The sequence below is a fragment of the Rana temporaria genome, chromosome 1, assembly GCF_905171775.1.
Source record: "Rana temporaria chromosome 1, aRanTem1.1, whole genome shotgun sequence".
Lineage (NCBI taxonomy): Eukaryota > Metazoa > Chordata > Amphibia > Anura > Ranidae > Rana > Rana temporaria.
Window position 1 is genome coordinate 673,092,003 of NC_053489.1, and position 25,974 is coordinate 673,117,976.

Here is a 25,974-nt window from a genome sequence, read left to right on the forward strand (position 1 = left end):
TGCGGCACTCAAACAGACCAATGAAGATGCAGAGCGTTTTGTGCGGATGCGAACAAACACTGCTAGTTTCTGGTATATGGGAATTATAGCAGCTTGTGATATTTGTGCACAAATGACAAACATGCACAGATGCGCAGCACCATTGCATCTTGTGTGCATGTACGCTCTTCGTAACCACAGTTCCTCCTGGGATAACTGTGACATAACAGTCCCAGGCCTCATTTAACCTAAGTCTCTACAACGTCTCTGGGCTCCAAAACACAATCCAGGAGTTAACAATACTAAAGAAAACTAAAAAAAAAATGGTTTTCTCCACTCAGAGCAGATATTTTGGAGCCCTTTAACCTGGCTTTATTCCGCCTAAGTCTCCACAAAGCCTCTGGACTCCAGAAACTCATCCAGGAGTTAAAAATGCTAGAGAAAACTGCAAATCCAGTTTTCCCCACTTAGATCAGACATTTTGGAGCCATTAGCTCCAGAACCCAAACCAGGAGTTACCAATTCTGGAGAAAACTGACAAACCAATTTTCTCCACTTAGAACAGACATTCTGGAGAACCTCAACCTGCATAAGTGAGACCTCTTGGTGACATCTAACCCTTCTGACATCAAGACAAGGTACAGCACTATAACACTACACAAATAAATGAATGGAGCAATGCTGCACATGCACAGAATGAAGAGGAGCCAGTAGGGTCCATGTTGGCTGTAAAAATGTTGGATCAAGGCTTATTCCCCCTTAGTCTCTACAAAACCTCTAGGTTCCCAAACACAATCCAGGAGTTACCAATGCTAGAGAAAACTGAAAAAACTGTTCTCCACTTAGAGCAGATATTTTGGAGCCCTTTAACCTGGCCTTATTCTGCCAAAGTCTCCACAAAATCTCTGGGCTCCAGAACCAAATCCAGGAGTTACCAATACTAGAGAAAACTGCAAATCCAGTTTTCCCCACTTAGATCAGACATTTTGGAGCCATTAGCCCCAGGACGCAAACCAGGAGTTACCAATTCTGGAGAAAACTGACAAACCAATTTTCTCCACTTAGAACAGACATTTTGGAACCCTTTACCTGGCCTTTTTCCGCCAAAGTCTGCACAAAGCCTCTGGGCTCCAGAACCAAATTCAGGAGTTACCAATACTAGAGAAAACTGCAAAATCAGTTACCACTTACAAGAGACGTTTTGGAGCCTTTGAACCTGGCCTTATTCCACCTAAGTCTATACAAAACCTCTGGGCTTCAAAACACAACCCAGGAGTTACCAATACTAGAGAAAACTGTAAAAAATGTTTTATTCCCCTTAGAGCAGATATTTTGGAGCCCTTTAACCTGCTCTTATTCCGCCTAAGTCTCCACAAAACCTCTGGGCTCCAGAATCCAATCCAGGAGTTACCAATACTAGAGAAAATTGCAAAACCAGTTTTCCCCACTTAGATCATACATTTTGAAGCCCTTTAACATGGCCTTATTCCGCCTAAGTCTCTACAAAACCTATGGGCTTTAGAATCAAATCCAGGAGTTACCAATACTTTTTTCACTTACAAGAGACATTTTGGAGCCCTTTAACCTGGCATTATTCCTGCCTAAGTCTCCACAAAACCTCTGAGCTCCATAATCCAATCCAGGAGTTACCAATACTAGAGAAAATTGCATATCCAGTTTTCCCCACTTAGATCAGACATTTTGGAGCCCTTTGACCTGGCCTTATTACACCTAAGTCTGTACAAAACCATGGACTCCAGAACCCAATCCAGGAGTTACCAATTCTGGATAAAACTGCCAAACCAATTTTCTCCACTTAGAACAGACATTCTGGAGAACCTCAACCCGCATACAGTAAGTGAGACCTCTTGGTGACATCTTACCCTTCTGACATCAAGACAAGGTACAGCACGATAACACTACACACAGAAATGAATGGAGCCATGCTGCACATCCAAATAGAAGCCAGTAGGAACCATGTTGGCTGTAAAAATGTTGGATCAAGGCTTATTCCGCCTAAGTCTCTACAAAACTAGAGTGTTGAACCAAGGCTATATTTTCTTGGCACATCCCAATTATACTAGCACTTGCTTTCTATTATCGAAGCACAGTTTGTAGGGATTCATAAATATTCCTATATTCATATTTACCAAAGCCACTTGAAAAATTCCCCAATCAGCCTACAACAGAATTATTCAATCTGTCTTCTCTAAGCCTTCATTACCAGCCTCAACATGCCTGTCTTGTTTCCTCCATTGGAGTAATTAATCCTTATCCCCAACCGGGGAAACAACTAAGCCGTCCTCTATCTTTATTAAAATATATATTTTTTTTTACTTTCAGGAAAAGATCAAAAAACAAATTGTCTAATATTTAGCTGAGAAAGTGAAAAAGGCAATAAAAGATAATAGAAAAATAAAGTTTGCCTGAAAAAAAAAGAAAAAGAAAAAAGATTATCAAATGCAAAATCCCTACTCTGTTCTAATGCATTTAAATTGGACTTTAATGACCTTGGCGCGGGCTCCTTGCAGAGCTGTGAGTCTTTAGGGAGGAACGGTAAAGTTTGAGGTGGTATCTAATGAACGTCGTTCCTGTTTATCGTCAGCGTGAACCGATGACACTCAAAGCAAAGTTCGAGAACCTCTTATTTTAATGGTCGGAGATTTTCCCTCTCGATCCGAAGGTTGAAAAACCAACAGGCTGCTTTTAAAACTTTTAGCTTCCTGCTTTGCAAAGTTAAACCGAGCTTCTTCTCACGAAGAGTCACCGCGGAAAGGTGACACTTGGGCTGTTCTAGATGTTCAAGGAACGAGAGGCTTGAGCGTAGACAGACATACGCGGGGTGGAAATTCATTAAAGGGGGTTCATTATTCGGCATATAGGCTTTTCCAAATTCCAAATAAACCTATTAAATTAGACCTGTTACAAATCTGGGCAATTCTAATGAAGGATATGTTGAAAAGTACATAAGCCGAGGATATCATTATTTAATATGATCAGCAGATCCTGGAATTATATGCAAATCCTGAAGTCTAACAATTGTAATGATGTGAAAAACAAGCCTAAAAAAGAAAATAGAATTAAAAAAGGAATTGGCAGTCACTCCGTCATAAGTATTAATGTCTTTACTGCCACTGAAATGCGTAAGGCTTACATTGGTGGCAGCTGGGGGCTTTAAACACCCCCCCTCCAAGATGTATAGCTTCCCAATTGCTTTCTCTGTCCCCCAAAAAAGTGTGCCCCCCCACATGTGAACACACCCCCCCCCCCCATGCCATGATTCCTGGGCTCTGCTGTCCCATCTGGAGGCCTGGGACCCACATGGCAGGGGTCACTGGGTGGTGGGGCTTCAATGGAGGGCAGATGAGATGTCCCCCCAGTGTCTTCTTAACCACTTAAGCCCCGGACCTTTAGGCAGCTAAATGCCCATAATTTTGCGATTCGGCACTGCGTCGCTTTAACTGACAATTGCGTGGTCGTGCGACGTGGCTCCCAAACAAAATTGGCGTCCTTTTTTCCCCACAAATAGAGCTTTCTTTTGGTGGTATTTGATCACCTCTGCGGTTTTTATTTTTTGTGCTATAAACAAAAATAGAGCGACAATTTTGAAAAAAATGAAATATTGTTAACTTTTTGTATAATAAATATCGCCCAAAAACATATCTAAAAAAATGTTTTCCCTCAGTTTAGGCCGATACGTATTCTTCGACCTATTTTTAGTAAAAAAAATCGCAATAAGCGTTTATCGATTGGTTTGCGCAAAATTTATAGCGTTTACAAAATAGGAGATAGTTTTATTGCATTTTTATTATTTTTTTTTTTTTTACTACTAATGGCGGCGATCAGTGATTTTTTTCGTGACTGCGACATTATGGCGGACACTTCGGACAATTTTGACACATTTTTGGGACCATTGTCATTTTCACAGCAAAAAATGCATTTAAATTGCATTGTTTATTGTGAAAATGACAGTTGCAGTTTGGGAGTTAACCACAGGGGGCGCTGTAGGAGTTAGGGTTCACCTAGTGTGTGTTTACAACTGTAGGGGGTGTGGCTGTAGGACTGACGTCATCGATCGAGTCTCCCTTATATAAGGGATCACTCGATCGATACGCCGGCACAGTGAAGCACTGGGAAGCCGTGTTTACACACGGCTCTCCCCGTTCTTCAGCTCCTGGGGGGAGATCGCGGCGGAGCGGCTATAAACAAATAGCCGCGCCGTCGTCCTGGATCGCTCCCCGAGGGAACCCGACCACCGCATGTAGCGGGGGGGGGGTCCCAATCGGACCCCCCACCTGCTAGAAGGCAAGGACGTACATGTACGCCCATTTGCCTGTACGTGCCATTCTGTGGATGTACATATACATGCGGCGGTCGGGAAGTGGTTAAAGAGAACCTGTCGTTAAAAAAAAAGTAAAAAAACACTTAAAGTGGCTGTAAACCCTTTAAAACCACTTTTTGCCACAGGTAAGCCTATACAAAGGCTTACCTGTAGCTACCCCGGATATCTCCTAAACCTGATATGTCCTGACACAGTAGACCACAAAATTCTTCTTGCGCGTCTCACAGGAGTAGGTGGAGTCACAGTTTCGGATCTACCATGGTTCGCATCATTCCTGGAAAATCGATCCCAGACAGTGAAACTAGGGGCCTTCATGTCAGAAGCACACACCGTCACATGCGTAGTCCCTCAAGGATCACCCCTGTCGCCAGTGCTCTTCAACATCTACCTCCACCCACTCCTAGCAATCATCAGCAAACAAGACCTGCTCTACCACTCCTACGTGAACGACACCCTACTTTCCCTTCGCATCACCAACAAAAAAGATCAATATCACGGATTAGAAAAATGCCTGACTTTAATAGATAATTGGATGACAGAGAGCTCCCTCAAACTCAATGGATCCAAAACAGAACTTCTCCTTCTCCACGCAAACCGGAAGACAAATTCTAAGGCCCTGTACACATGATCCTACAAAACCGATGAAAACGGACAGAAGTTTAGTTTCATCGGTTCAAACCGACCGTGTGCGGGCCCCATCGGTCAGTAAGGCCCTGTACACACGATCAGTCCAAACTGATGAAAACGGACTGAGGTTCAGTTTCATCAGTCCAAACCTACCGTGTGTACGGCCCATCAGACTTTTGTCCTTCAGACCAAAGTTTTAGAACTTGCTTTAAAATCGGACTGATGGACTGATGACCGATCGGTCAAAACCGATGGTTAGTATGCAAAAGCATCGGTTCAAAACCCGCGCATGTTCAGAATCAAGTCGAAGCATGCTTGGAAGCATTGAACTTCGTTTTTTTCAGCACGTCGTTGTGTTTTACGTCACCGCGTTGGACTCGATCGGATTTTGAACTGATGGTGTGTAGGCACATCAGACCATCAGACCATCAGTCCATCAGACCATCAGACCGTTTTCATCAGTTTGGACTGATCGTGTGTACAAGGCCTTATCCTTCGGTCCAAAAATGTAGAACTTGCTTTAAAATTGAACCGATGGACGCCTAACCGATAGGTCAAAACCGATGGTTAGTGCGCAAAAGCATCGGTTCCAAACCCGCGCATGCTCAGAATCAAGTCGACGCATGCTTGGAAGCATTGAACTTCATTTTTCTCTGCACGTCGTTTTGTTTTACGTCACCGTGTTCTGACCCGATCGGTTTTTGAACTGATGGTGTGTAGGCACATCAGACCATCAGTCTGCTTCATCGGTTAACCGATGAAAACGGTCATTTGGACCGTTCTCATCGGATGGACCAACCGTGTGTACGCGGCCTCAGGCGACTTGGATTCCTCCCACCATCTTTGGACAAACCATCACCCCAAGCACTAAAGTAAAAAGCCTCTGAGTTATCTTTGACTCAGACATGTCTATGGACGCACAAATAGGTTCAGTGGTCAGCGGATCTCACTATCTTCTCCGCTTGCTGCGTAGACTCATCCCCTTCATCACGAAAGAAGACACAGCAGTAGTAGTTGGAACACTAATCAATTCCAGACTCGACTACGCAAACTCCCTCTACCTAGGACTACCCAAATACCAGATTGCTCATCTACAAGTCATCCAGAACACAGCAGCCAGACTGGTAGCGGGTAAAAAAACGTGGGGACCAATCTCTCCGGCTATAGCCGCCGACTTTATCACTCGGCCCCGCCTCCCAGCGCGCTGCGTCATTGATTTGATTGACAGCGGCATTAGCCAATGGCTGCACTGCTATGAATCATCCAATTAATGACCCAAGAAGCCCGGTCGAGAAGCCAGCGCGTTCACGACACGGGACTTTCGAGGGCTCAGGTAAGTAAACAGGGGGCTGGGGCGCTAATCGTCAGGATGTTTTTTCACCTTAATGCATTAAGGTGAAAAAACATGTACCTTTACAACCCCTTTAACTCATAGTGTGCCTTCACCTTTTTCCAAAGGAGTTCAATTCCTCAAATTCAGCTTTAAGAACTACCAAAACAGACGTTCGGGGATTTTTGAATCTGGCGGCAGGCCAGAGCACTAGAAAAGTGTCATTAGCACTTTATTGAATTCCACGAAGGAACTCTCTCGGCCTTCTCCTTGAAGTCCCGGGCTCCTATGTGGCTCCAGCTTCCAACCGATGTGGTGGGATCGCAGAGAGACGCTGCCCAGGTTCATCCGGTGACATTTGGGCAACGGCAATGTTTTCCAGATGACATTAATAGAGAACAGATTGATTTTTTTTTTAGTAGCAAACTGGAATTGTTTTGTAACAACCTTGAACTTTCGAGGTAATGGAAAAACATAATTTTTATTCCAAAAATGATAACAGCAGTCCTAATAGCCCCCCCCAACGCATTTCACAGAGGTCTGAACCTTTTCTAAAATAATCATGTATTTACGTAAGCTGCGCGCGTTTCCGCGTTGAAAGCTGCAATTTCATATTTCTAGCCGCCGTTTGATGTCCGTTAATTTCCGCTGCCTCGGCTCTCCTCCATCCTGGTCTCTGACTCTCTGTGTATTCAATAGTCTCATCTATTAAGCACTGTCTCCGTTTACCGATCTACATTTTTTTGCTAAATGAAGATGAACTCTGCAGCTTTTTAATCCTTTCTACATAAAGGATTTACCGCCCCTAATCCTCGAATCATTTCCGAATTCCATCCGACTCTCCATTCAGCACACGAGTCCTTGACATTCCGAGTCAGTTCTTGTTACACTCTATTCTTTTCATTGGTGTCGGAGAGGGTTGTTTTTTTTATTTTTTATTTGTTAAGATGATTAATTTATATAAAACCCCGGAAAGGTTTATTTACTTCATGTTTTATTACTCTGATCTTCTGGATCTTCAGACTTTTCTAAAGATATCCTTACGTATGAGATGAGGGCCGGCCCTATGATGGGACCGGGTGGTACCATGGGTACCAGGCAGCACTTTTAGGGGGGCAGCATACTGATGCCCACCAGCCCGTTCTGCCAGCTCTGCTACCCAAATCAAATTGATGTCCTTTTTTCCCCACAAATAGAGCTTTCTTTTGGTGATATTTGATCACCTCTGCCGTTTTTATTTTGTGTGCTATAAATATATATATTTTTTAACTTTTTGCTATAATAAATATCCCCAAAATTTAGAAAAATAAACGATTTTCTTCAGTTTAGGCCAATATGTATTCTTCTACATATTTTTGGTACAAAAAAAAAACACAATTAGCGTACATTGATTAGTTTGCGCAAAAGACATTGTGGCCGCCGGCAATTCACAGGTCCCTTTATACTCCTGGATACTTGTATAGAGCCATGGCAGGTCCTTTTATATGCCTATATGCATGTATAGAGCCATGACAGACCCTCTTTATACATCTATAGAGCCATGACAGGCCCTCGTTTAAATCCTTTATACATGTATAGAGCCATGACAGGTCCTCTTTATACTCCTATATAAATTTATAGAGCCATGGCAGGTCCTCTTTATATTCCTTTACATGTAAAGAGTCTCGACAGGTCCTCTATATACATGTATAGAGCCATGACAGGTCCTCTTTATACATGTATAGAGCCATGACTGGTTCTCTTTATACATCTATAGAGCCATGACAGGCCCTAGTTATTCTACTTTATACATGTATAGAGCCATGTCAAGTACTTTTTATAGTCCTATATACATTTATAGAGCCATGACAGGTCCTCTTGATATTCCTCTACATGTAAAGAGTAATGACAGGTCCTCTATATACATGTATAGAGCCATGACAGGTCCTATTTATAATCCAATACTTGTATAGAGCAATGACGGGTCCTCTTTATACTCCTTTATACATGTATAGAGCCATGACGGGTCCCCTTTAGTTATCATGATATAAAATAATGAATGTGGGGGCCTTTTGGTTGGTGTGATTTTTTTCTGGGGGGGGGGGGGGGGGCAGCGTTTCATTCTTGGTCCCAGGCAGCACAATGTCTTGGGCCGGCACTGTATGAGATGATATGTGAAAATGGCTGGAGGAGATGGTCTCACGTCCATGAGGACCCCCCAGCCTAATTGTTTGAAGGGGGTTGAAGGTAGAGCTAGCACCTCTGGTGTTGAAAGTCCATATTCCCAGAGGGAGAGACGGTCCAAATAATAAAGAACCATATTGGAGGCTGTGTGGGGACAAAGGTGTCACAAAAGAACATAGTGCACTAGGTGCCCCTCAGGGGTCTCCAAGCTACGGCCCTCCAGTTGTTCAGGAGCTACAATTCCCATCATGCCCAGTCATGTCTCAGAATGTCAGAGTTTTACAATGCCTCATAGGACGTGTAGTTCTGCAGCAGCTGGAGGGCCGTAGTTTGGAGATCCCTGCATGGCACAGGGCACACTAGGAGTCATTAGAGTACATAGTGGTGCATAGGAGTCACTAGATGACACAGGATGCTTTGGGGTGCGCTTGAGGTTACAGGGCACACAGGGGGCAATTTGGAGTTAATAAGGATGGGTGCGACTTGGATGCATCTTTGGCTTTGACCAATGATAATGGACAGTGGCGGCTGGTGCTCAATTTTTTTTTGGGGGGGGGGGGCAAACAAACGAAAAAACAAACAAAAAAACAAACAATTGCAGCCTTACTGTGCCCATCAAATGCAGCCACTGTGTCCATCAAATGCAGCCACTGTGCCCATTAAATGCAGCCACTGGGCCCATCAAACGCAACCACTGGGCCCATCAAACGCAGCCACTGTGCCATGCCATCAAACGCAGCCACTATGCCATCAATTGTCACCACTGTGCCATGCCATCAAACGCAGCCACTGTGCCATCAATTGTCACCACTGTGCCATGCCATCAAACGCAGCCACTGTGCTATGCCATCAAACGCAGCCACTGTGCCATCAATTGTCACCACTGTGCCATGCCATCAAACGCAGCCACTGTGCTATGCCATCAAACGCAGCCACTGTGCCCATCAAATTGTTGCCACTGTGCCAATTGTCGCCACTGCGCCATTTAATTGTCGCCACTGTGCCCTTTGTCGCTACTGTGCCCTTTGTCGCCACTGTGCCCTTTAATTGTCGCCACTGTGCTAATTGTCGCAACTGTGCTAATTGTCGCCACTGTGCCAATTGTCGCCACTGTGCCACTGGCTCTGATAGGCACTTCCACAGCCAACCAGCTGCCGTTATTCAGATGGCTGGTGCTCACCAGGGGGCCGGCCATCTGAATAGTTAGCGGCAGCGGCAATACATAGTTTCATGCAATGCATGAATCTATGTATTGTATCAGTGGTGGTGCGGAAGCAAGAGGGGGCGGCGCTCCTGCGCCCTCTAGGGACGCACTACCACTGATAATGTCTGTCACACCAATTCCTAAACTGAATCTAATCTAAAACGGAGCTCATAATATTTCCTGCCCCTTTACCTGACTTCTCTGTCAAGATCAACGGCACATATATCAGTCTGTCCCCACATTCCAGGGTGCTAGGGGTAACCCTACACTCCGAACTGTCCTTTTAGGCCCACATCCAATCCCTGTCCAAATCATGCCGCCTCCAGAATACGCCCCTTTTTAACCAATGACACCACCAAGCTTCTAATTCACTCCCTAGTTATCTCTCACCGTGACTACTTCAACTCCCTCCTAATTGGATTACCTTTACATAGGCGATCCCCCCTTCAGTCCATCATGAATGCCGCTACAAGACTCTTCCATCTTCAGTGTCCTCCACCTCTCTCTGCCAATCCCTCCACTGGCTTCCACTCACCCAATCAAATAAAATTCAAACGTACCAACAATAATTTACAAAGCATCCACAACTCTTCCCCCAGCTACATCACTAACCTAGTCCCAAAATACCAACCAAGCCGCTCTATTCTGTCCTCCCAGGACCTCCTGCTCTCTAGCTCCCTTGTCACCTCCTCCCATACTCGCCTCCATGATTTCTCCAGAGCTTCTTCCATCCTTTGGAACTCCCCTACCCCAATCTGTCCGACTGTCCCCTAATCTATCCATCTTTAGACGATCTATGAAAGCCCTTCTCTTTATAGAAGCCTATCCTGCTTCTAACTGTAGCACTACCCCCGCAGGAGCTGCTGAGTATTTTGGTCGGCATGTTACCTCTATTTCCTCGCTGTTCAGAGTAGTAGAAGAGAGTTGAAAAAGTTCAATGTCCACACTTTACACTTTTTTCTAAGATTTATTTGCAGAACTTGATAAGAAAAGAAGAAGTGGTTGTAGGGGTGGAAAGGTAAATAGGTAGATAGGTTCAGGTGCATAACCTCAATTAGGAAACTCTCCTGCTTCCAGCAAATAGTTCTCGTTGCCACTCTAGCCAGAGTGGGTATTGCTCACCCGGATAGGTCCCTCTCACTGGCCTAGCAGCCGGAATGGCGCACGGAATAAAGTTCAGTCTCTGCCACAGACCTTCCTTTATGAGAAGACACTTTTGGTCCAGAACCCCCTGTCACCGGATTCAGCACCCGGAACTCTTCTGTAGAACTGAGATCTGAGAGGCGATCATCATCAAGCCTCTCAGTGTACGGCGCATCCTTCGATGAAGGTTCCAGGCCTTCTCCCAAGATACCAGCCTCTTGCATGGTCCTCTCCAGGATAGGTCCTCCCCTGGCTTCCTTCATCAAGCGGCTTCCTCCCGCAGGACAGACAGCACAGGATCACCTTGAAAGAGCAGGCCCCAGTCTGACTACTGGGCCTACTTAGATAAACCACAACCCCGGACCAACGTGGTCTCGGAGCCGGGATTCAGGAGCACGCACCGCCGGCCAGGTGGGCCACGAGGTGGTGGGACGACAGACCGATGACCCCGGTCCAATGGCGTCTGTCCCTTAAAGCGGGAGTTCACCCATTTGTAAAAAAAATTTTTTTATCCCCTTAGCTTCCTGCTCGTTCGGTCTAGGGGAATCGGCTATTTGTATTAAAATATAAGCAGTACTTACCCGTTTTCGAGCTGCATCTTCTTCCGTCGCTTCCGGGTATGGGTCTTCGGGAGCGGGCGTTCCTTCTTGAGTGACAGCCTTCCGAGAGGCTTCCGACGGTCGCATCCATCGCGTCACTCGTAGCCGAAAGAAGCCGAACGTCGGTGCGGCTCTATACTGCGCCTGCGCACCGACGTTCGGCTTCTTTCGGAAAATCATGACGCGATGGATGCGACCGTCGGAAGCCTCTCGGAAGACTGTCAATCAAGAAGGAACGCCCATTCCCGAAGCCCATACCCGGAAGCGACGGAGAGGATGCATCTCGTAAACGGGTAAGTACTGCACGTATTTTAAAATAAATAGCCGATTCCCCTAGTAAAAACGAGCAGGAATCTAAGGGGGAAAAGTGCCCTCTAAGGGTGAACCCCCGCTTTAAGTACCCCTCCCCATCATGCTCAGCGGGATGATCACCCTAACTGATTGGCTACTGAGGGGGACACCCAATACACCTTGACTCTGCTGCTGCCACCTTTGGTCTAGGGCGGTACTAACAATGGTGGTTACTCCCAGCACAGCCATGGCTGGAACAGAGGCTAAATTGCACATAATTACATTTGCCTGAGTCAATTAACATCTCAGACCCTCTCTATATTTAAAGCAGCGCCCACCCAAAAGGAGCAGGCTGCTACACAACCAATACACTGTTTTACTTCCTCCATCAGCTCATTCCCCACAGTTATTATATTTTGTATCAATTGACCCTCCCTCCTAGATTGTAAGCTCTAATGAGCAGGGTCCTCTGATTCCTCTTGTACCAAATTGTAATGTAACTGTAATGTCTGCCTTAATTTTGTTAAGTGCTGCACAAACTGTTAACGCTATATAAATCCTGTATAACAATAATAATAATACCAATAATAAAAATAATAATAATAATAATTTACATATATTTCTGCCTGGCAGAGCAGAACTGCGAGATCCCCCACCTGACCTCTAAGGCCCCCCATGGAGGCTGACCTGGCCTCTAATGCCCCCATGGAGGCTGACCTGGCCTCTAATGCCCCCATGGAGGCTGACCTGGCCTCTAATGCCCCCATGGAGGCTGACCTGGCCTCTAATGCCCCCCATGGAGGCTGACCTGACCTGTAAGGCCCCCCATGGAAGCTGACCTGACCTGTAAGGCCCCCCATGGAAGCTGACCTGACCTCTAATGCCCCCATGGAGGCTGACCTGACCTCTAAGGCCTCAATGGAGGCTGACCTGACCTCTAAGGCCTCAATGGAGGCTGACCTGACCTGTAAGGCCCCCCATGGAGGCTGACCTGACCTGTAAGGCCCCCCATGGAGGCTGACCTGACCTGTAAGGCCCCCCATGGAGGCTGACCTGACCTCTAATGCCTCCATGGAGGCTGACCTGACCTATAAGGCCCCCCATGGAGGCTGACCTGACCTGTAAGGCCCCCCATGGAGGCTGACCTGACCTGTAAGGCCCCCCATGGAGCCTGACCTGACCTGTAAGGCCGCCCATGGAGGCAGACCTGACTAGTAAGGCCACCCATGGAGGTTGACCTGACCTCTAAGGCCTAATGGAGGCTGACCTAACCTGTAAGGCCACCCATGGAGGCAGACCTGACCTGTAAGGCCACCCATGGAGGCAGACCTGACCTGTAAGGCCGTCCATAGAGACTTACCTGACCTGTAAGACCCTCAGGAGGCAGGTCAGCCTCCATGGGGGCCTTACAGTCAGAAATAGGGAAGAGAGAGAGAGAATACATGGAAATTACAGCACACACAGCCATCCCTGAGAAGTAATGTTGCTCTCTTATAGGGGGGAGACTGAAATATAATGCCCAGTCCTAAATGTTTGTGGTTTTAGTAGTATGTGAATGAACCAATTCTAGCTTCAAAACAGTTAGGCCCAGATTCACAAAGCAATTACGCCGACGTATCTCGAGATACGCCGCGTAAGTGTAAATATGCGCCGTCGTATCTATGTTCCGGACTCTGAAACCAAGATATGCCCGAAAATAGGCTTCATCCGACCTTTCCTACTTCGGCGTATCTTGGGCGCATATTTACGCTGGCCGCAAGTGGCGCTCCCATTGATTTCCTATTCACATATGCTAATGAGGGAGATACGTCGATTCACGAACGTACTTGCGCCCAGCGCATAATATACACGGTTTACGTAGGTCGTACGACCAACGTAAACTTATTCCCCATATATGAGGCGCAACTCATGCAAACGTATGGACCAGGGATCCCACAGCCGTCGTATTTTACGTTGTTTACATAGTACGTGAATATGACTAGGCGTAGGTTACGTTCACGCCGTAGGCAGGGATCCGTCGTATCTTAGGGAGTAGTTCCGACGTGATTCTGAGCATGCGCACTGGGATACGTCCACGGGACGGCGCATGCGCCGTTTGTTTTAAGTACTTCTATGACGCTTGGCCCATCATTTGCATGGGGTCACGCCTCATTAGCATGGCTCACGCCCACTACCACCTACGCTGGCTTACGCCGAGGAAACCCAGCGTATCTTTAACAACAAGTGGGAAGGAGTGCTTTGTGAATCCAGTGCTTGCCTCTGTGCGCTGCGCCAGCGTAGCGTAAAAGAGATACGCTACGCCGGCATAAATATGCGCCAATGTATGTGAATCCGGGCCATAGTCTTACATTGTATTTCCAAATTCAGCCTAAGCCCAGTTTGTATGTAAGATTCCGCAAAGTCCCAATGTAATCCAATCTAATTGTAACTAAATAGGTTTACATTTCTAATTAAATGGGGTTAATTGGGATGTTATTTAGAGTCGCCTTCTTAGATCAGTGAAACTTAATAAGCTACATGAATTTAAAGCTAAATAAATATGTTTAGAGAGGATAGCTGACGGCTATGTGTGAAGGCAGAGCGCAGACAGCTAAATGTTAATGTACACATTCACAACAATGGTGGGGGTGTTATTGAGAGATCAGTCACAGTGTCCTAGACACTTAATGGGGATAATGTTCCCTTGGAAGGCTGAACCTCTTTTGTCTCATATATGGATATATACTATATTACCAAAAGTATTGGGACACCGCCTGCCTTAATACATACATGAACTTTAATGGCTTCCCAGTCTTATAGCTAGATTCAGAAAGAGTTAAAGCGGAGGTTCACCCGTACATAACTATTTTTCCCCTTAGCTTCATGCTCGTTTTGTCTAGGGGAATCGGCTAGATGTTTTAAAATATGAGCCGTACTTACCGTTTACGAGATGCATCTTCTCCGCCGCTTCCGGGTATGGGCTGCGGGACTGGGCGTTCCTATTTTGATTGACAGTCTTCCGAGAGGCTTCCGACGGTCGCATCCATCGCGTCACGATTTTCCGAAAGAAGCCGAACGTCGGTGCGCAGGCGCAGTATAGAGCCGCACCGACGTTCGGCTTCTTTCGGCTACTAGTGACGCGATGGATGCGACCGTCGGAAGCCTCTCGGAAGACTGTCAATCAAGAAGGAACGCCCGCTCCCGAAGACCCATACCCGGAAGCGACGGAGAAGATGCATCTCGAAAACGGGTAAGTACGGATCATATTTTAAAACAACTAGCCAATTCCCCTAGACAAAACGAGCATCAATCTAAGGGGAAAAGAGAAAAAAAAACTTAATTGGGTGAACTCCCGCTTTAAGCCGGCGTATCAGTTACCTAAGCCAGTTCTCCTTCCACTCGCCGACCTTGGGACTGACTTCGGATTGCAGCAAGGAGACTCGGAATATCGTCGCTGCCAGAGTTTGCAGACACCCTCTCTGGGGTGCAACTATCCTGTCACCCACTAAAAAGCCGGCTCTGATTAAGATATCACTTTGGAAGAAGATGCAGATCACAAGAGGTTTGAAGTCACACTGAAAACTGCGCTGGTGACATTCAGTTTTTTTTTTTTATCGCGCTGCGGAATTCTTCCTTAAAGGGTTTGTGACAGACTGAAAACTTTAACTCGTGGCTTTTATCTGGCAGTAACTGTCAGTATGATGGCGTGAGTCAATGTGGAGTCCCGACAGACAATTGTATTTGATTAATCAGGTCCCTGGGCAGAATTATTCTGCTTTTTCTTAAAGGGGAACTCAGAATGAACGTGCTGCATATAACCTACGTTGAGGATAATAAGGTCAGACGATGGCCAGGTATAAATAAAGCTGCATAAAGAATGTACCGTATATACTCGAGTATAAGCCGAGTTTTTCAGCAAATTTTTTTGTCTTATACTCGAGTCACCTTTTTGCGCCTGATCTCCTGGACTTTGGGGACCCGGTACTGGCCATCCCTAGGTCCCCTGGACTTGGCACACATGTAGCCCCACTCTTCCTCTACAAGTGTGCAGAGTTTTTTAGCCCGGAGGACCTATGGCTGGGGAGCACCGATTTTTGAAAGCCGGGCACATCTTAAATAGACTCCCATGTTAAACGGTAATTTCTACGGTGACTTTGGGGACCCGGTACCGGCCAGGCGTAGGTTTCCTGGACCCATAACGTGGCACACATGTAGCGCCATTTCTCATCTACAAGTGTGCAAAGTTTGTTGCCTGGGGGACCTAAGGCTGGGGAGCACCGATTTTTTTAACCCCTTCCATAGACTCCCATGTTAAGCGTCAGTCTAGTCATGGACACAGTGAGGCATGGGCATAGTGAAGCATGGGCACAGTGAGGCATGGGCATAGTGAAGCATGGGCACAGTGAGGCATGGGCACAGTGAGGCATGGACACAGTGAGGCAATGTGAGGCACAGTGAGGCATGGGCACAGTGAGGCATGGGCACAGGAGGCAATGTGACGCATGGGCACAGTGAGGCAATGTGAGGCACAGTGAGGCATGGACACAGTGAGGCATGGACACAGTGAGGCATGGGCACAGTGAGGCATGGGCACAGTGAGGCATGGGCACAGTGAGGCATGGATACAGTGAGGCATGCAGATGGACACCCTAGGCTTATACTCGAGTCAATACGTTTTCCCAGTTGTTTGCAGTAAAGTTAGGTGCCTCGGCTTATATTCGGGTCGGCTTATACTCGAGTATATACGGTAAGTAAAATTCAAAATTAGAACTCATGCACACGAGCGCAAAGGTACGCAGACTCTTTATTGATTGCAATTCGATTTTTCACTGGCAGCATGATAGGGAAAATTCATATTTTCTATTAGCTCACAATATCTAATAATGAATTCTAAACTTGGTTAATGGGTCATACAAAACATAAGAAAGCCTCTAAAATCACAGCCAAAACTGGTAAGATTTTAATCTTGTGTTGGAGCTGCATTATGCATACGTCTGTGGTCATGTATGTTGTCACGCCATCATGAGCGGGACTCCGTGGCCAAACAGCATCTTTAGTTAAGTATTCGTGTCATAGTTACATAGTTACATAGTTAGTCAGGTTGAAAAAAGACACAAGTCCATCCAGTTCAACCACAAAAAAAAAAATAAACAAACAAAATAAAAAACACAATACAATCCCATACACCCAACTCTATACCCACAGTTGATCCAGAGGAAGGCAAAAAACCCCAGCAGAGCATGATCCAATTTGCTACAGCAGGGGAAAAAATTCCCTCCTGATCCCCCAAGAGGCAATCGGATTTACCCTGGATCAACTTTACCTACAAATCTTAGTACTCAGTTATATTCTGTACATTTAGGAAAGAATCCAGGCCTTTCTTAAAGCAATCTACTGAGCTGGCCAGAACCACCTCTGGAGGGAGTCTGTTCCACATTTTTACAGCTCTTACTGTGAAAAAACCTTTCCGTATTTGGAGGTGAAATCTCTTTTCCTCTAGACGTAAAGAGTGCCCCCTTGTCCTCAGTGTTGACCGTAAAGTGAATAACTCAACACCAAGTACACTGTATGGACCTCTTATATATTTGTACATGTGGATCATATCCCCCCTAATTCTCCTCTTCTCAAGAGTGAATAAATTCAGTTCTTCTAATCTTTCCTCATAGCTGAGCTCCTCCATGCCTCTTATCAGTTTGGTTGCTCTTCTCTGCACTTTCTCCAGTTCTCCGATATCCTTTTTGAGAACTGGTGCCCAAAACTGAACTGCATATTCCAGATGAGGTCTTACTAATGATTTGTACAGGGGCAAAATTATATCTCTGTCTCTGGAGTCCATACCTCTCTTAATACAAGAAAGGACTTTGCTCGCTTTGGAAACCGCAGCTTGGCATTGCATGCCATTATTGAGCTTATGATCAACTAAAACCCCCAGATCCTTCTCCACTACAGACCCCCCCAGTTGTACTCCCCCTAGTATGTATGATGCATGCATATTCTTAGCCCCCAAGTGCATAACTTTACATTTATCAACATTAAACCTCATCTGCCACTCAGTCGCCCAATTAGACAGAGCATTGAGGTCGGCTTGTAAATTGGCGACATCCTGCAAGGACGTTATTCCACTGCATAGCTTGGTGTCATCTGCAAAGACAGAAATGTTACTTTTGATCCCAGACCCAATATCATTTATAAATATATTGAAAAGTAAGGGTATGTTCTTTATCTTTATCTTTATCTTTATCTGTATCTGTTATTATCTTTAACCACTTGCCGACCGACGCACATACATTTACGGCGGCAGAATGAAATGGCTGCGCAAAGGGTCCCTTTGAATTTGCCTGGCGCACGCGCGCCCTGTCGCTTGCTCAGTGAGTGTGTCCGTGGGTCCCACGGACTCTATGTCCGCCGGGTGCCCGCGATCGTCTCATGGAGCAACAGAACGGGGAGATGCCTATGTAAACAAGGCATTTCCCTGTTCTGCCTAGTGAATGGATACTGACCACAGCTCCCTGTGATCGGGAGCAGTGATCGCTGTCATGTCACTGGTAGCCCAGCCCCCCACAGTTAGAATCACTCCCTAGGACACACTTAACCCCTTGAACGTCACCTAGTGTTTAACCCCTTCCCTGCCAGTGTCAGTTACACAGTAATCAGTGCATTTTTATAGCACTGTTCGCTGTATAAATGACAATGGTCCCAAAATAGCGTCAAAAGTGTCCGATGTGTCCACCACAATGTCGCAGCCATGATAAAAATCACTGATGAAAAAAAAAATTATAAAAAAAAAAAAATGCCATAAATCTATCCCCTATTTTGTAGACACGTGTGTAGAAGCATACGTATCGGCCTAAACTGAGAAAAAATATTATTTATTTTTTTATATATTTTCTGGGGATATTTATTATAGCAAAAAAGTAAAAAATATTGCTTATCTTTTTTAATTATCGCTCTTTTTTTGTTTATAGCGCAAAAAATAAAAAGCGGCAGAGGTGATCAAATACCACCAAAGTAAAGCTCTATTTGTGGGGAAAAAAGAAAAGAGGACATCAGTTTTGCTTGGGTACAACGTCGCACGACCGCGCAATTGTCAGTTAAAGTGACACAGTGCCGAATCGCAAAAAAATGGCCAGGTCATTGGGCAGCCAATTCTTCCGGGGCTGAAGTGATTTTCCCCCTCAATGACCAGGCCATTTTTTGCAATACGGCCCTACGCCGCTTTAACTGACAATTGCGCGGTCGTGCGACGTTGTACCCAAACAAAATTCAAGTTTTTTTCCCTCACAAATAAAGCTTTCTTTTGGTGGTATTTGATCACTTTTTATTTTTGCGCTATAAACAAAAAACAGTGACAATTTAAAAAAAATAATAGTTTATACTTTTTGCTATAATAAATATCCTCAAGAAATGTCTTAATCAGTTTAGGCCGAAATGTATTCTTCTACATATTTTTGCAAAATTCACAAAAGAGATACGCCAGAGTATCTACTGATACTCCGGCGTATTTTCAAATTTGCCGCGTCGTATCTTAATTTGTGATTCACAAATAAGATACAACGGTTTTGGCTAAGATCCGACAGGCTTACGGCTTTGTACGCCTTCAGGTCTTAGGCTGCAATACTTCGGCCGCCGCTGGGTGGAGTTTGCATCGTTTTCCAGCGTCGGGTATGCAAATTAGCTTTTACGGCGATCCACGAAGCTACTCGCGTGCGTTACGTCGTCGCAAGTCGATTTTTCCCGTCGCAAAGTTAAGGCTGCTTTTTCATGCCTTAACTTTAGACCAGCCATGTTAAAGTATGGCCGTCGTTCCCGCGTCAAATTTAAAAAAAAAAATTTCGGCGTAAGTACGTTACGCACGTCGCCATTCACAAACACGTCGGGGCGCCGTAATTTCGCGCAAAGCACGTCGGGAAATTTACTAACGGAGCATGCGCAGAACGTTCGGCGCGGGAACGCGCCTAACTTAAATGGTACACGCCCCATTTGAATTAGGCGGGCTTGCGCCGGACGGCTTTACGTTACACCTTGCCGCAAGTTTACAGGTAAGTGCTTTGTGAATCAGGCACTTACGCTGAAAACTTGCAGCGGTGTAACGCAAAGACGATACGTTACGCCGCCGCGATTCTTTCTGAATCTGGCCCATAGCGTCTGCAAAATAGAGAATAGAATTATGGCATTTTTATGGCATATTTATTATTATTTTATTTTTTTTACTAGTAATGGATCTGCGATTTTTAGCAGGACTGCAACATTGCGGCGGACATATCAGACACTTTTGACACTTTTTTGGGACATTGGCCTTTTTTACAGCGATCAGAGCTATAAAAATGCACTGATTACTGTGTGAATGACACTGGCAGGGAAGGGGTTAACACTAGGGGACGATCAAGGGGTTACGTGTGTTCCCTCGTGTGTGTTTCTAACTTTGGGGGGGGACTGTCTGGAGGAGGAGAGAGATCGCTGTTCCCGATTAGTAGGAACGGCAGATCTGTCTCTCCTCTCCTGTCAGAATGGGGATTTGTGTGTTTACATACACAGATCCCCTTTCTGGTTCTGGTGCACGGGATCGCGGGTGGCCGGCGGACATAGCATCCGCCGGCGAATGCGTTTGTGCGTCTGCTATCACTTACGGCGATTTGCGGGAAACGAGCCGACTTGACACAGTATAATGTATAACCTTTAAAGGGGTGGTTCACCCTAAAAACTATTTTTTTTTATTAAACTGGCCCCCCACATTACAATACGATTAAGGCTATTATTATTTTTTTGATGCTGTACATACCTTTGTACAGCATATTCACCCGTTGCGAGTCCCGCGGGAGTGGGCGTTCCTCACATGTCTGTGATTGACATTTTGACCAAAAACGAGCTCCCCCCGTCGTGTAAGCCGCGTCACGATTGGCGAAAGGAGCCGAACGGCGATGCGCATGCGCAGTATAGCGCCGACTCGCCGTTCGGCTCCTTTCGCCAACCGTGACGCGGCTTACGCGACGGGGGGGAGCTCGTTTTTGGTCAAAATGTCAATCACAGACATGTGAGGAACGCCCACTCCCGCGGGACTCGCAACGGGTGAATATGCTGTACAAAGGTATGTACAGCATCAAAAAAATAATAATAGCCTTAATCGTATTGTAATGTGGGGGGCCAGTTTAATAATAAAAAAGTAGTTTTTAGGGTGAACCACCCCTTTAAACTAATATGTGAACGTGATACAACACAGCGAAAATTTTAAGGGGAGTGATTCTGTTGATACAAACAGCTGCTACAAATTTTTGGGGTGATGACACGGGCAGACATGTGTTACTGGCAGTTGAAAAAAAAAAAAAAAGAAAAAAGAAAACAAATGCAACATGGATGGTTTGAGGTGCAAATATACTCTAGCGTAAAAATCCAGGTGTTTTTCTGCACCGGCCAAAGAGGTGAATTGTTGTATGTTGTGATAATCTGGTAAACGTCAACGCTTTTGTGACTTGGGCTTTACTTCGCTCATGCACGTATGATATATTCCCCCGAGGTTCTGCATTTGGATATGTAGCCTTAGCAAATGGAATGTCCAAACAGCAGATGTCTTTTCTTGTGCATTTATTTTACCCAACACGGTAAACAGTAAAACGTGAGGTAGATAGCAAAAAAGGTGAGGAGGAGAAATAGCAGATTCAGGCTTAAAGTTACGGAAACAGTCCTGCTTCCAACAATACTTTACTTTTGTCGCCACTCCAGCCGGAGTGGGTATAGTGTACCTGGACAGGCCTCTCACACCGACCTGGCAGCCAGAGCATCACTTGGAACTTTGAGGGAAAAGATCTCTGCCACAGACCCTCCCTAGAGCTTAGATCATGGAGACAATCCTCCTTGGTAAAATTTGTGTTAGAATCACCCTCAGGTAGTATTTTCCTCAGGTTACCGACTGACAGGTTGCTGACATCCAACCTCTCAGGGTCCGGTTACCTCGATCCCCAATGGATTGTCTAGGCCCTGTTGGATCGTCAGCCTCTCTTGGCTCTCCTCAGGCGGACTCCCCACCGAACAGCTATCTCGCTTGGGATCCTCTCAGAATTGGGGACCCAGTCGAATACTGGGGCCCCGCCACAGCTTTAAATGTTCCGGGCCAACATGGTCCCAGAACCAGGAACTCCTCGTGGTACACGCACCCCGGCCTGGTAGGTCATCTCGCCGGGGAGCCGTGACGTGTGGTCACCCTAAAGGTGGGCGCCACACCAGGAACAAGACCCCCGCCCAATGGCATCTGCTCCAGAAGTCTGCTGGCAAGGGGCACCCTAGCCTGGACTCCACTGGCGCCACCTGTCGCTCCGGGGTGGTATAGCACCCCGGAAACAACAGAAGGGACCCACAGTACAGCCCAGCTAAAGCAGAGGCCCAATTTAGACAAATCAACTGTATGAGAGCTAACTAACTCTCTCACCCATGGCAAACAGCTGAGTTTACTTACAGCCTACTAAACAAGTCACCTTATAAAAAGGATCCCATTTATGCCTCTCACTACTCCTGAGGAAGTCACATGATAGTGACGAATGCGCATGAGTCCACTGAGAGGTATCGGAGGTGACGTTGGCGACAGATTGCCCCTCTTTTTTACATGCTCAATTGTATTTTGGATTATGTGAGTACCCCTGTCTATTTTCTTTGAGAATTAAAATTTTTAAAACGGTATCACACCATCGATGCTTTATTTCTTTGGGGCGAGAAACTGACCAATCTGGGACGAGAACTCCAAGGAGGACCTGCCGTTGTTGGATCAGAGCCCATCGAGTGAACCATCTAATGTGGTTGGATCTATATGCTGTTACCTTACAGCAGTAAGGTAAGGGGACATCCTTACTTACCCTAAAAGGATCACTGGATACCCATTTTCCTCTCACTCCATATTGCGGACCCACACTTGCACTTTTGCTTTCTTGGACTTTTGAAATTTTACTTATATTTTTTGCTAATATTTTTCAAACTCTGTTGATGGACTGTTTATCACCAGTATAGGAGTGTCACTTAGCACAGTTACCTGGAATTTTTTTTGCACCATTACTTATAGTGTATTTCATCACATTAAGAGGAACCTGTGTAGTTATATGATTTGCACCATTACTGTTATTGTTCACTGATCATTTATATTTATTTTTATGCTGATGCCATTTGGGCTATATTGCTCCTCATTTCAATTACACCTACTTTCATTCCCCTCCCCCACCTGTTTATTCACTTATCCATTCACCACTGATTAGCGCAGCACTACCCTCCCCATTTTTAACTCTCTCACCCCCCTTTAAATTTAGAATAGCACCTGTACAGAAAGTACACAGGCGCTACAGATAATACATCATACACTCACGCACATGTAAACGCAAAGGCATAGCTTAACCACTTGCTTCCCAAGCACTTAAACCCCCTTCTTGCCCAGGCCAATTTTCAGCTTTCAGCGCTGTCACTCTTTCAATGACAATTGCGCGGTCATGCAACACTGTACCCATATGACATTTTTATCATTTTTTCACACAAATAGAGCTTTCTTTTGGTGTTATTTAATCACTGCTGAGTTGTTGTTCTTTTTGCTAAAAAATAAATAAAAAAGACAGAGAATTTTGAAAACAAAAAACAGTTTCATAGTTTGTTAGAAAATGTTGCAAACAAGTAATTTTTCTCCTTCAATGATGTGTGCTAAAGATGGTTCACTGATAGGCACTGATAAGCTCTACTGATAGGCACCGATAGGTGGCACTGATGGGCATTGAGAGGTAGCAAAGAGAGGGGGCACTGATGGGTGGCACTGAAGGGCACTGATGGGCTGAACTGAAGGACACTGATAGGTGGCACTGAAGGGCACTGAGAGGTGGCACTGATAGATGGCAGTGATATGAACTGATAGGTGGCACTGATGATCACTTATTGGCACTGGTAAGTGACACTGATAGGCAGCACTGATAGGTGGCACTGATAATGAGGCACTGATGGGCACTGATTGGCAGCACTGATGGACACTGTTAGGTGGTGTAACGGTCAGGGGTTAACACCGTTTCCACCAACCCAAGACAGCTTATCCGACACTCCAACAATCCAGCAGACAGTACCCATTGGATTTCCCCAGAAAAACGAGACACACAGCTCTGCAGTTCCAAAACGAATGAGTCACTCTATTGACCTGTTGGGGTCAGAATAAACAACCTGTAATATTCCAAGATATCCTGCAATACATGAATTATCATTATTGTCCCATCTCATGTAATTCATGATATCAGTTCTCAGTCATCCTATGCCCCTAATGGACATAGAATGACCCTAGACCCAAGAGTCATTAGTGAAGCTGGCACAGGAGTACCCCGCATCCTTCAAAAGTCTCTTGGTTTCAAGGGCCATTCCGTTACAGGTGGCACTGGTGGGTTTTGATAGGTGGCACTGATGGGCATTGGTAGGTGGCACTGATATGCACTGGTAGGTGACACTGTGGTGGGCACTGGCAGGTGGCACTGGTGGGCATTGCTTAGCAGCAGTGGGTGTCCGTGTGAGGGACCGATATCTCTCTGACAGAAGCTGGTAATCTGCTTTTTCTTTTCACCTCACACTGTCAGCATGAAAAAAAAAGCCGATTACAGATAAAGCGACGCAGTGCCGAATCGCAAAAAAAGTGCATTGGTCAGGAAGGGGGTAAATTCTTCCGGGGCTGAAGTGGTTAAAGCATAGTTCCTTTAAGTTCGCAACTCATTAACATTTCCAGCGGTACATCAGTAATACCATGAGCTCTCCAGCATTGGACTTCTGTGTTAAATGACACTTTGATAGCCAACTGCCTTCATCTGCCAGGGGGTCTCTGCTCTGCACCTCTACCCACCAGATGTGTGCCTAACTGTTTGTAGCAGGCTCCCATCGGTGATCGTTGGACAGTTCAGTAGCAGACTTGGTTCTGAAAGGGGTCATTAAGTCACAGAGGTATCCGCTATTCGATTTTTTGAAGAAAGAAGCTGCTGACGGTGGGATTTCACAGACTTCTCATTTCTGAAATAAAATCCAGGCATTAGGCCAGTGGTTCTCAACCTTACTAGTGCCGTGACCCCTTGATAAAATTTCCCAAGCTGTGGGGACCCCCAACAGTAAAATTATTTTCGTAGCGTGGGTTGTTGGCACCCAAGGCAAGATAAGTAATTAAACCACGGACATTTAGCGCTCCCTGAGTCCCTTCCACTTGTACAGTAAAAGACCTTATGGTACATTTTGGGATGTACCACTCTTTCTTTATACTACTTTTTTTTCACTTTTATGTCTCTTTATCCTCATTTCTTGTTTTTTTTTTTCCTGTCCCTTTCTCTAGCTGTCTTTCTTGTTCTCTCTCTTATTCTGTGTTCCTCCCCCTCTTTTCCTCTCCCTGTATTCTCTTTTTTTATTCCTTCTCTTACTTCTTGGTGAGGGAGAATGGGATGAGCGGCAGTGCTGGCGGGAAGTTGGGATGAGTGGCAGTGCTGGCGGGAAGTTGGGATGAGTGGCAGTGCTGGCAGGAAGTTGGGATGAGTGGCAGTGCTGGGGGGGGGGGGTGGCATCAGAGGCAGCGCTGGGCTGAGTTCTGATCAGCCAACCTAGGTGCTCTTGATCAAGGTCACCTATGCCGTAATCAGGAGATAGGGTCTTCCCCAGCCCCTCCCACTTCACATTCCTCACCAGTCAGCTGACCTCTAGTCTCTGCCCCCCACTCATGCCTGCAGACATTATGTGCTGAGTTCCAAAGCAAAAGCAATGTTTATCATGTACTGGTGATCAAAGCCCAGAATGAAAAGCACAGACAGTAGGAGACGTGTGGAATACATTGTTCAGGACCCAAAACTGATACAAATTTTAGCAGAGAATTCTCTAAGATGAAAATGAGTTTCTCAGTTAAACTTTTCCTCCTTTCTTCTTTTTGTTCCCGCTCCTGTTTTGCCGTGGATGAAGGAATTAATGAATGATTAAAAGACCTGAGAACCCCCCAGAGACGGTGAGAGATGTCTGTAGAAGGAATACTATAAAACGACGATTCTACTGCGGAGGTGAGAGCTTCTCCATAAAGCTTGATGCCACCGCATGGCACTTTGTGTTTTACTCTCATGCTGATGATACTTTATAAAACCCCTCATAAACCTCAACCAGTTTTATCTCCAGCTGGGTCACTTCTACCCTTGCCCCCAATGTAAGGGGTCACTTCTACACTGGCCAGCAATGTAAGGGGTAATTTCTAAATTGAACACCAATGTAAGGAGTCACTACAATATTTACTGTCTGTTTTTTTTTATCTTTTGTTCATTTTTTTTATTTTTTTTGTTAAGCAAGCCTCATATTTTAAATA